At 39.8% G+C, this 13,444-nt stretch overlaps 1 pseudogene; it reads left to right on the forward strand.

Annotated features, from left to right (window-relative positions):
* The first annotated feature begins 11,195 nt into the window (after positions 1-11,195).
* On the forward strand, positions 11,196-11,697 carry LOC144237439 (large ribosomal subunit protein eL21 pseudogene; annotated as a pseudogene).
* Positions 11,698-13,444: the final 1,747 nt, after the last annotated feature.

A 13,444-nucleotide genomic window follows, 5' to 3' on the forward strand; every position in this document is an offset into this window, starting at 1 on the left:
TCTTAGATTAAGAACTGAACATTATCCCTATCTTTACAAAAGAATTGCTCTTTGCACTGTTAGCCTTAAAAATAAAAACTGCCAGTTATTTTACGAGCAAAAAAAACGAGTTTAGTTGAGAATTACAATGTAGAAGCAAGCTATGGCAACAGCATTGGCAAATCTGCAGAACAAAGGAGAATGCTCTTTTATAGAGGAAAGGAGGAAATTGAGAAGGCTATTATAAACAAAAAGTTCAACTGGAATAAACTGGAAGCTTGAAGTATGGTGGTTTTTCAGTGGTTATGACAGTCTAATTGGCTTTACTGGGGCAGGAGGAAATCCTTTCTTCTTGCTGAGGTAATAAACTAGTGTCCGTGTGCAAGGTACCTCTTCTCTTCCCATTGGGTCTGAAGTTGATGAGGGGCAGGACATCAGAGCTGCCTCTGCCAGTCTCCGAAACCTCCAGTCTAACTGAGGTTTCCTTTGGGGCATCTGGGTGGCTCACTCGGTTAAGCGTCCGACTTCAGCACAGGCCATGATCTCACGGTTGGTGGGTTTGAGCCCTGCGTCTGGGTCTGTGCTGACAGCCAGCTCAGAGCCTGGAGACTGCTTCGGGTTCTGTATCTCCCTCTCTCTCTCTCTCTGACCCTCCCCTGCTCATGATGCTTCTTTCTCTCTCTCTCTCAGAAATAAATAAAACATTCTTAAAAAACTAATAAATGAGGTTTCCTTTTATTAATTTTCACACTTCCCACTTTTGATCAAGATCCTTTTTTGAAAACATCACTGATCAAGAGGCAAGTTTTCCGAACTTAGTAATTTTATCCCTCAATGCCTGGAAGGCTCTTCCCTGATTCTCACATCCTGTATTAGAGGGAAAGTACTGCTATCCTTGGAAAGTACTTAGGGCCACATTTGAGTAACAAGAACAATTAGAAGAGAGACACTCTCAGGTACTCCCACCAAAAGTCTGTATCTACTCAAAGTCCTTTGTACCGGAAATCATCTAGAAGGGTTGAGCGAGCATCACATTACTGGAAACAACATGTTTTAAAAAGTCCAACAAGCTACCAAGTATGAAATTTAATTATATAAAACAGAAGTAACATAATAATTCCAAATTGTATAATGGTTCTAAACCAGGACACTAAGTCTAGAAGTAACCACAGAAATATTTGTTGACACTTATTCCAACTTAGGGAGAAAGGTTTTTCCTATGAAGGCAGAGGTGGAGTCATGTATGCCTCCTGGAAGGCTCTACTTAAACCATGGAAACAGGAGTGTCTGGGTGCCTCAGTTGGCTAAGTGTCTGACTTAGGCTCGGGTCATGATCTCATGGTTTGTGAGTTCACGCCCCACATTGGGCTCTCTGCTGTCAGTGCACAGCCCATTTTGGATCCTCTGTTTCCTTCTCTCTCTGCCCCCCCCCAAAATAAATATTTTTTGAAAATAAAAAAATAAAAAAAAATAAACCATGAAAAGAGAATAACAAATACTGCAAGACCACACTAAAAGAATTAACTGAGGCATCTTGAGAAGTTATAGTACAGGTATAAACATGAAACAAGAGCTGATGAATTTTTTGTAAAATGGCACAGCTTGAAAGATGTTTTAAAACAATATTCTTATCTCAAAGGACTGTTTGGAACCAAATGTGTTATTGAAAATACAGTCTGGGGGCTCCTGGGTGGCTCAGTATGTTAAGCATCTGACTCTTGATTTGGGCTCAGGTCATGATCTCATGGTTCATGAGCTCGAGCCCAACATCAGGCTCTGCTTGAGATTCTCTCCCCCTTTCTCTGCCCCTTGCCATGTTTGTGCTCTGTCCCTGAAAATAAATAAATAAACTTAAAAAAAAAAAAAGTAAAGACAATCTATAAGACTGCAAACTCAGAAACCATGTATCTGAATTCAAAGTCAGTTAATATTTCAGATGAAAGACTTTGTAAATTCTGAACATTCTTTTGTCTCTCCTTTTTAAAAAAATTTTTTAACATTTATTTATTTCTGAGAGATAGAGTGACACAGAACGTGAGCAGGGAGGGGCAGAGAGAGAAGGAGACACAGAATCTGAAGCAGGCTCCAGGCTCTGACCTGTCACCACAGAACCAATGTGGGGCTCAAACCCATGAGCCACTAGATCATGACCTGAGCTGAAGTTGGACACTTAACCAACTGAGCCACCCAGTGGCCCCGAATTCTGAACTTTCTAATCTTTCAAAAATAAAGTGAAAAAGTAATTTGTCCCAGGATCATGATGAGGCTCTTTCTGAAAAGCTATAATCAGAAGAGGAGTTCCCCCTTCTACAAGGGCTTGGGAAATTCAGATGAGGTATTGTCTTCCCACAAGAAGAGAGAAGACACAATGGTGAGTAAAAGGTATACAGGTCTGCTCCAGACACCTTGGGAAAGCTGTCTTGTTAGATGTCGTCTGCTTTAATTCCAGGAAACCTTAACTTTCACGTCATCAGGTGGTATGCAGGCTCAGTCACGGTTTGGTGCTTTCTTTAGATTTGTCACATGAANCGAAAAGCTATAATCAGAAGAAGAGGGGTTCCCCCTTCTACAAGGGCTTGGGAAATACAGATGAGGTATTGTCTTCCCACAAGAAGAGAGAAGACACAATGGTGAGTAAAAGGTATACAGGTCTGCTCCAGACACCTTGGGAAAGCTGTCTTGTTAGATGTCGTCTGCTTTAATTCCAGGAAACCTTAACTTTCACGTCATCAGGTGGTATGCAGGCTCAGTCACGGTTTGGTGCTTTCTTTAGATTTGTCACATGAATCTATTCCCTGGAGTTTTGTGGCACAAGGCTTGGTTTACAGTTCCTGATAAGGGCCTTTCCAATGAAGTACAAGACTATGGAGGTGTTTTTTTTGTTTGTTTTTGTTTTCCCCAACAAAATCTCCAGGTTGCAAAGTGTGATGATGCTTCAGGTTATCATCTCCTGAGGGTGCATTGTAAAAAGATTGCTCTACCTAAGTATGGTTATTTTTAAACCCAGAAGATGACCCAAAGAGTGGAAGAATAGACTCTCCACAGCCGAATGTAAAGAAGAGGACACATCAAAGGGGTTACGAAGCACCGACGTGGTCAGGAACCAAACTGACCCACAGGACTGTCCATGAGAGGGAGGGATGCTACAGGTATGGGTATCAGGGGGAAGTAGACCCCACCCTAGGCACAAAGGGCCCACACTGGGAAGACAAATCCCCATAAACATTTGGCTTTGAAAATGGGAGGGGTTGAATTTCAATCTTACAATCAAAGAGGACATCCAGGTGGCCAAAAGACACATGAAATGATGCTCAACATCACTCATCACCAGAGAAATACAAATCAAAACCACACTGGGATACCACCTCAGGCTGGTCAGAGTGGCTAACGTGAACAAATCAGGAGACTATAGATGCTGGCGAGGATGTGGAGAACGGGCACCCTCCTAAACTGTTGGTAGGAATGTAAACTGGTACAGCCCCTCTGGAAAACAGTGTGGAGTTTCCTCAAAAAATTAACAATAGAACTCCCCTATGACCCAGCTAGGCACTGCTAGGAATTTACCCAAGGGATACAGAAATGCTGATGCATAGGAGCACATGTACCCCAATGTTCATAGCAGCACTCTCCACAATAGCTAAAACATGGAAAGAGCCTAAGTGTCCATCAACAGATGAATGGATCAAGAAGATGTGGTTTATCTATACCATGGAATACTACATGGCAATGAGAAAGGATGAAATCTGGCCATTTGTAGCAACATGGATGGAACTTGAGGGTGTCATGCTGAGTGAAATAAGTCAGGCAGAGAAGTACAGATACCATATGTTTTCACTCATATGTGGATCTTGAGAAATTTAACAGAAGACCATGGGGGAGAGGAAGGGGCAAAAAGTTACAAAGAGGGAGGGAGGCAAGCCATGAGAGACTCTTAAATACTGAAAACAAACTGAGGGGTAATGGGGGTGGAGGAGAGGGGAAGGGGGGTGAAGGGCATGGAGGAGGGCACTTGTTGGGATAAGCACTGGGTGTTATATGGAAATCAACTTGACAATAAACTATAAAAGAAAATAATTAATCAATTAGTTTTTTTAAAAAAGAGCCTTAACACTTAGAATGTAAAAAATTAGCTGGCTTGGCTTTGAGAGAGCCAGAGGGCAACAGGAAACTGCCCCTCAAAGAGATAGCACAAAAAACAGCCCCACTGAGATACAGCATAGAGCAGCAATTTGAAAACCGCCAGGGTATACAGGAAAGAGATTTATTTAATAATCTCAGTGTGTGCTAGAGAAGCAGGGATCTTTGGGAGACTAACAACAAAAGAGTTGGCAGGCACCGTATCCCTCCCCCAACCTAGATACAGACACTGGCAGAAAACAATGCAGCAGGAATACTCTCCACCTAGGTTGCTACAAGCATGCCCCACCCCCATGTGCCTCTGTACAGACACCCACTCAAATTTGGCTGCCCTGGTCAGAGTTTTCCTGGATGGCTGTAGCTCCTCTCCCATTCTGGACCAGCACAGGCCTTGCTGGCACCACACATGCCTGCCCCCACATTCTCCTATAGACCAGCCCCCTCAATACAGCCTTACCCAGAGCCCATCCAAAGTAATGCCACAAACCTGGCAGTGCGCAAGCAGCCCCTACAGAGGCCAGCACCACTCCAAAGTGCCTCCTGCCCTGGGGAGAGAGGAACGTAAATTCACAGACCAGCGCAACCACAGCCCCAGCAGTGGGCTAGGGATAGACATCTGGTTGCCCTACCCACCAAAGAAAAGTTCTCGGGCGACAACACAGGGAAAGTGCCCTGTAGTTCCACGCTACTGCATCCCTGATAAACACCTGGTCAAACTCAAGCCAAAGGCAGCCCCAGACTGGCCCACTAACAACACAGGTACTAACTCCTTCCTCCAACAGGCAAACAAGAGCCATTGCATATGACTGGACTGAGCAAACGTGGCTCAGCCACAATAGTAGGGTGCATGCGACACAAACAGGAGACACCCCTCAAGTGCCAGGTTCTGGGGAACAGAGGAGATTGCACTGCAGGGCACTACAGGACCTCTCATTCACAAGCCCACTACTTCAAGAGCAGGAGATGTAGCTGAATTTCCTAACACATGGAAACAGACACAAAGAGGTAGTCAAAATGAGGACAGAGAAGAATGTGTCCCGAATAAAAGAACAGGACAAAACCACAGCAAGAGAGCTAACTGAAACAGATATAAATAACATGTCTGATAGAGAATTTAAAGTAACAGTCATAAAGATAGTCACTGAACTTAAGAAATGAATGGAGGATCAATATCATATCCAATAAGGCTATTATTTGGAATAGACGGAGAGAGAAATAGTTTCCCAGACAAACAGAAGTTAAAGGAGTTCATCACCATTAACCTAACACTACAGGAAATGTTAAAAGGAGCTCTGAGTGGAAAGGAAAGACCATAGGAAAGAGTAAGGAAAGCAGGAAGCCCTGATGTTTATAGCGGCACTATCGACATTAGCCAAATTAGTAAAGAGCCCGAATGTCCATTGACTGGTGAATGGATAAGGAAAATGTGGTAATACAAATACAATGGAATATCACTCAGTGATCAAAAAGAATGAAATACTGCTTCCTATTTGCAACAATGTGTATGGAACTAGAGTGTATTATGCTAAGTGAGATAAGTCAGTCAGAAAAAGATAAATATCATATATTTTCATACGTAGAATTTAAGAAACAAAACAGATGAACACGGGAAGGGAAGGGAAAATAAGATAAAAACAGAGAGGGAGGCAAACCATAAGAGACTCTTAAATACAGAAATAAACAGCGGTTGCTGGAGGAGTGGGGGGGATGGGCTAACTGTGTGATGGTTCATTAAGGAGGGCACTTGTTGAGATGAACACTGGGTGTTATATGTAAGTGATGAGTCACTAAATATTATTCCTGAAACTATTATTACACTATTATTAACTAACTTGGATTTAAATAAAATTTAAAAATTAAAAAAATTAAAAGGCAGGATACCCAAAAGCAGTAAAATTAAGTATATCTATAAAAATCAGTCAAGGGATTCACAAACTAATAGGATGTAAAGTATGACACCATATACCTAAAACATGGAGGAGAGAGGAGTAAAAATTTAGTGCTTTCAGAATGGATTCAAACTTAAGTGACTATCCACTTAAAATAGACTGCAATATACCTAAGGATGTTATATATAAACCAAATGGTAACCAAATCAACCAAATAAAAAACCAGAAATAAATATACAAAAAATAAGAGAAAGAGGTCCAAGAGAAAGAGGAAGAGGAAGCCATCAAACTGGGCAAAGAGTAAGAGAGAAAAGAAACAGAAAAACTACAAAGGAACAAAGTAAAACAAGTAACAAAATGGCATTAAGTACACACCTATCAACAATTACTTTGAATGTAAATGGACTAATGGCTCCAATCAAAAGATGAAGGGTGACAGAGACACATTTTAGACCTAAAGAACTATGCAAATTGAAAGTGAAGGGACTGAAAGCATTTATCATGAAAATGGAAGTGAAAAGAAAGCTGAGGTAGCAATACTTATATTGGACAAAAGACTTTAAAACAAACTGTAACAGGAGACAAAAAGACACTATATAATAACAAAAGGGACAATCCAACAAGAAGATATAACAAATATAAACATTTATGCACCCAATAAGAGAGCACCCAAATATATAAAGCAGCTAATAACATGAAGCAACAGTAATGCAATAATGGGAGGGGTATTTAACACCCTAGTTACACTAATGGATAGATTATCTAAACAGAATCAACAAAGAAATGGTGGCTTTGAATGACACATTGGACCAGATAGAACTAAAACACATATTCAGAATTCCATTCTCAAACAGCAGAATACACATTCTTCTCAAGTGCACATGAAATATTGTCCAGGATAGATCATAGGTGAGACCACAAAAACAAATCTCAACAAATTAAGAAATATAGAAGTCATACCATGCATCTTTTCTGAACACAATGCTATGAAACTAGAAATCAACCACAAGAAAAAATCTGGAAAGACCACAAATACATGGAGGTTAAACAACATACTACTAAACAATGAATGAGACAACCAGAAATCATAGAGAAAATTTAAAAATTCAGAGAGACAAATGAAAATGAAAATACAACCATCCAAAATCTTTGGGAGGTAGCAAAAGCTATTCTCAGAAAGGGGGCTGCCTGGGTGGCTCAATAGGTTAAGTGTCTGACTTTGGCTCCTGGTTCATGAGTTCCAGTCTCACATTGGGCTCTGTGCTGACAGCTCAGAGCCTATGACCTACTTCAGATTCTGTGTCTCCCTCTCTCTCTCTGCCCCTCCCCTGCTCACACTGTCTCTCTCTTTCTCTCAAAAATAAATAAACATTTTAAAAAATTGTGTGTGTGTGGGGGGGGGTTGTGCCTGGGTGGCTCAGTCAATTAAGTGTCCAACTTCGGCTCAGGTCATAATCTAAAGGTTTGTGGGTTCAAGCCCTATGTCAGGCTCTGTGCTGACAACTCAGAGAGTAGAACTTGTTTTGAATTCTGTGTCTCCCTCTCTATCTGCTCCTCCCTCACTTGTGCTCTGTTTCTCTTTCTCTCAAAAATAAACATTTAAAAAATTTTTTTTTAATTTTGTTTAAAAAAAGAAAAGTCTCAAACAACCTAACTTACACTTAAAGGAGCTAGAAAAAGAAGAACCAAAAAAACCCAAAACCAGAAGAAAGAAGGAAATAATAAAGATTAGAAATAAGTGAAATGGAGGGGAGCCTGGGTGGCTCAGTTGGTTGACTCCCCAACTTCAGCTCACGTCATGATCTCACAGTTCTTGAGTTCGAGCCCCATGTAAGGAGCCTGGAGCCTGTTTCAGATTCTGTGTCTTCCTCTCTGTCTCTGTCCCCCTCCCCAGCTCATGCGCTATCTCTCTCAAAAATAAATAAAACATTAAAGAAGAATTTTTTAAAAAAAGAAGTGAAATGGAAACTAAAAAAAAAAACAAAAAACAATAGAACAGATCAATGAAATCAAAAGCCAGTTCTTTGAAAAGATCAACAAAATTAACAAACTTTAACCAGAACTAAGAATGGAATGAAGGAAGGAAAATAAAAAAAAGAAAAGAAAAGAAGAGGACACAAAGTCAGCAATGAAAGAGGAGAAATAACAACCAGTACCATAGAAATACAGAGGATTATGAGATTATTATGAAAATTTATATGCCAACAAATTGGACAACCTGGAAGACATGAATAAATTCCTAGAAACCTATAACCTCCTGAAATGGAATCAAGAAGAAAATAAAAAATATAACAGATTGATCACTAACAATGAAATCGAATCAGTAATCAAAAAATGCCCAACAAAAAAAAATCCAGGACCAGATGGCTTCACAGGTGAATTCTACCAAAACTTAAAGAACAGTTAATATCTATACTTCCCAAACTATTCCAAAAATAATGGAAGAGAAAGGAAAGCTCCCAAATTCATTCAATAAGGCCAGCATTACCTGGATACCAAAACCAGGCAAAGACACTACAAAACCATGAGAGAGGAGAGAGAGAGAGAGAGAAAATGAGAACACAAACTACAGGCCAATATCTCTGATGAACATAGACACAAAAAAATCCTCAGCAAAATATTAGCAAACTGAATCCAATAATACATTTAAAAAACAAAAATCATTCCCTGCAATCAAGAGGGATTTATTCCTGGGATGGAAATGTGGTTCAATATTCACAAATCAATCAACATGATACATCATATCCACAAGAGAAAGGATAAAAACATGATCATTTCAGTAGATGCAGAAAATGCATTTGACAAAGTATAATATCCATTCAACTGTCAACAAAGTAGATTTAAAGGGAAAGTACTTCAACATAATAAAGGCTATATAAGAAAAATTCACAGCTAATATCATATTCAATGGTGAAAAATAGAGAGATTTCCCCCTAAGATGAGGAACAAGACAGGGATGTCTATTCTCACCACTTTTAATCAACCTAGTACTGGAAGTCCTAGCCACAGCAATCAGACAAGAAAGAGAAATAGAAGTCATCCAAATCGGTAAGAAAGAAGTAAAACTGTCACTACTTGTAGATAACATGATACTACATATAAGAAAACTCTAAAAACTTCACCAAAAAACTACTGTAACTGATAAGTGAATTCAGTAAGGTCATAGGCTATAAAACCAATATAGATACATCCATTACATTTCTGTACTCTAATAATACAGTAGCAAAAAGAGAAATTAAGAAAACAATCCCATTTACAATTGCACCAAAAATAATAAAATACTTAGGAATAAACATCCGAGGAGGTAAAAGACCTGTGCTCTGAAAACTATAAGACATTGATGAGAGAAACTGAAGACAACAAAAACTGAAAGATATTCCATGGTCATGGATTGGAAGGGCCAATATTGTTAAAATGTCCATAATACTCAAAGCAATCTACAGATTTAATGCAATCTCTGTCAAAATACCAAGAGTATTTTTCACAAAACTAGGAGAATAATAAAAATTTTATGGAACCACAAAAGACCTCAAATAGCCAAAGCAATCTTGAAAAAATAGAACAAAAGTGAAGGTATCACAATCCCAGATTTCAAGATATACTCAAAGCTGTACTGATCAAAACAGTATGGTATGGCACATAAAACAGACACATAGATCAATGAAAGAGAATACATAGTCCAGAAATAAACACACAACTATATGGACAATTCATCTTTGACAGAAGAGGCAAGAATATGCAATGGGAAAAAGAGGGTCTCATCAACAAACAGTGCTGAGAAAACATGCAAAAGAATGAAATTGGACTACTTTCTCAAATCATATAGAAAAATAAACTCAAAATGGATTAAAGACCTACATGTGAGACCTGAAAACAATAAAAATCCTAGAGGAAAATACAGGGAGTAATTTCTCTGATCCTGGCCATACCAACATTTTTCTAGATGTCTCCTGAGGCAAGAAAAAAAAAGCCAAAATTGGGGTGCTTGGGTGGCTCAGTCGGTTAAGCGAATGGCTTCGGCTCAGGTCATGATCTCATAGTTTGTGGGTTCAAGCCCCGCATCGGGTTCTGTGCTGACAGCTAGCTCAGAGCCTGGAGCCTGCTTCAGATTCTGTATCTCCCTCTCTCTCTGACCCTCCCCTGCTCACACTATCTCTCTCTCTCTCAGAAATAAATAAAAAATGTAAAAAAAAATTTTTTAATTAATTAAAAAAAAGCAAAAATAAAATGGGACTGCATCAAAATAAAAAACTTCTGTACACGGAAGGAAACAATCAATAAAACTAAAAGGCAATCTACAGGAGGGGAAAAGGATATTTGCAAATGACATATATGATAAAAATTTAGTGTCCAAAATACATAAAGAACTTATACAACTCAACATAAATCCAAAATGATCCAATTAAAAACTGGGCAGAAGACATGAACAGACATTTCTTTAAAGACAACAAACATTCAGATGGCCAACAGACACATAAAAAGATGCTCAACATCACTAAACATCAGGGAAAAACAAAGCAAAACCATAATGAGCTAGCACCTCACACTTGTCAGAATAGCTAAGAAACAAGTATTGGCAGGTGGTGGAGGAAAATGAAGCTTCATGCACTCTTAGCAGGGATGCAGCCACTGTGAATAACAATCTGGAGCTTTCTCAAAAAAAAAAAAATTTTTTTTTAAGATCCAATAATTCCACTACTGGGTATTTACCCAAATAATACAAAAACATTAATTTGCAAAGATATATGCACCCTTATATTTATTACAGCATTATTTACAATAGCCAAATTATGGAAGAAGCCCAAGTGTCCATTGATAGATGGATAAAGAAAATGTGGTGTGTGGGGTGCCTGGGTGGCTCAGTCAGTTGAGCTCTGACTCGGTTTCAGCTCCGGTCATGACCTCAGAGTTTGTGGGATTGAGCCAAGCGGCGGGCCCTGCACTGACAGCATAGAGTCTGCCTGGGATTCTCTCTCTTCCTCTCTCTCTGCCCCTCCCGCACTCATACTCGTATGCCCTCTTGCGTTCTCTCTCCCCCAAAATAAACAAACTTAAAAAAAAAGAGAGATGTGTATAGACATACACAGTGGAATATTACTTGGCCATCAAAAAGAATGATATCTTGACACTTGTAACATCATGGATGGATCCAAAGGGTACCATGCTGCCTTTTGGCCAGAACAACCATCTTCCAGTAATTCGCCAAAATGACCAACACAAAGGGAAAGAGGAGAGGTACATGCTATAAGTTCTTTAGGCCTTCTGGAAAACATGGAGTTGTTCCTTCAGCCACATACATATGAATCTACAAGACAGGTGATGTCATAGCCATCAAGGGAATGGGCACTGTTCAAAAAGGAACACCCCACAAATGTGACCGCTGCAAAACCGGAGGAGTCTACAGTGTTAGCCAGCATGTTAGTAGCACTGTTGTAAACAAGGGCGAGATTCTTGCCAAGAGAATTAATGCATGTATTGAGCTTATTAAGCACTCAAAGTTCCGAGCTAGCTTCCTAAAGTGTGTGAAGGAGAATGATCAAAAAAAGAAGGAAGCCAAAGAGAAAGTTACGTGGGTTCAAGTGATGAAAGGAGCCAGCCTGCCCCACCCAGAGAAGCACGCTTTGTGAGAACCAGTGTTAAGGAGACTGAGCTGCCGGAGCCCATTCCTTATGAACTTAAAAAGGGGGTATAATGCTCAGTGAAATCAGGCAGAGAAAGACAAATACTGTATGATGCACTCATATGTGGAGTTTAAGAAACAAAGGAAAAAAAGAGAAAACAGAAAAACACTGTTAAATATAGAGGACTGATGGTTACCAGAGGGAGGGGGTTTGGAGGGTGGGTAAAACAGATGAAGGGGATTAAGAGTACACTTCTGATGAGCACTGAATAATGTATAGAACTGTTGACTCATATACTGTACAACCGAAATTAATAAAATTCCAGTATGCTAATTATACTGGAATTAAATGTTTTTTAAAAATAACAAAGTATGGTTATTTTTAATGGAAGCAATTAGGCCTTTACAATACTGAAGTATATCTCCTTTTTTTAACTAAAAAAATTTTTTTAACATTTTTGAGATATAGAGCGAGACAGAGCATGAGTAGGTGAGGGACAAGGAGAGAGTGGGGGACATAGAGTCTGAAGCCAGCTCCAGCCTCTGAGCTGTCAGCACAGAGCCTGATGCGGGGCTTGAACCCATGGACCGTGAGATCGTGACCTGAGCTGAAGCTGAACGCTTAACCGACTGAACCACCCAGGCCCCCCTCTTTTTATTAACTGTGTGGGTCAGAGGAGGCAGGGTCTCAGTGCACTGGATGTCCTGTGACTATTACAAAGGGTGAGAGCCTCTGAGTTCCAATGGGGGTGGATCTGAGATTTAGAAGACCAACAGCAGGGCTTTAGGCCAAGGTATTTGGAGAATCTCTATAGATTTTAAGAGGTAGATCTTAATAGTGCTGTTTAGACTGAAGACAGTATGCACAATGAAAGTGTTGTAAAACCAGCCAAACCACACAGAATTATAAAAGCATCTGTAAAATAGTAAAACCAGTAAAATAGGTCCCTGATCACTATAAAATTTGAGAGGGGTTCCCCAGGTATAATCTTTTCTAACAGAAGCATCAGCCAGTCTATAAGACAAAGCTTTGGTCCAGTGTGAAAACATACAAACCATGACTAAAGTACATTTATCCATGAGAGGGGAGCTTGTATAACATCCATTTGTAGGAATAGGTTTCTCTGGATAGCAGGCACTTTGGACAGCCTCATTTAACTTTTCTTCACCAAAATTGGCCCATAAATGCTATCCTTTGTTAGCAGAGCAATGGTTCAATGCATGAACAGTGGGAAGTACAGGAAATTTTAGAATTTCTGGTAGGGACAGATTGTTATTTGGTCCAAACCAGAATTCTCTTTTTATGGAGCCAACAATTATAAGACTTCCCATATTGTTTTTCCCTCTCTAGGGCCAGCTATTACGCATCTCTTATCAATTTTTCCAAAATTATCATTTGGGAGAACATCCTTTTGAGCTGGGGAAGAGGTTTGGCTACTGATTTCTTGGACAGTAGCAAATTTTGGCAGAAATATCAGCGAGGTGGATTACTTTGGCCAAAGGGAGTGAGCATGGAATGCCAAGGAACCTTAAGAGCTGGGTGGGTGGACAAAAATATGGCATCTAATAAATTTTGGACATAGGAGCCATTAAAAAAATTTTTTTTAATGTTTATTCATTTTTGAGAGACAGAGTGCTAGTGGTGGAGGAGCAGAGAGAGAAGGAGACACAGAATCTGAAGAAGGCTCCAGGCTTTAGCTGACAGCACAGAGCCCAATGTGGGGCTCGAACTCATGAACCGTGAGATTACGACCTGAAGCGAAGTCAGAGGCTCAATGGCTGAGCCACCCAGGAGCCCCATAGAAGCCATTTTAAATTC

Source organism: Crocuta crocuta, unplaced genomic scaffold (genome assembly GCF_008692635.1).
Source record: "Crocuta crocuta isolate KB4526 unplaced genomic scaffold, BGI_CrCroc_1.0 scaffold125, whole genome shotgun sequence".
NCBI classification, from domain to species: Eukaryota; Metazoa; Chordata; class Mammalia; order Carnivora; family Hyaenidae; genus Crocuta; species Crocuta crocuta.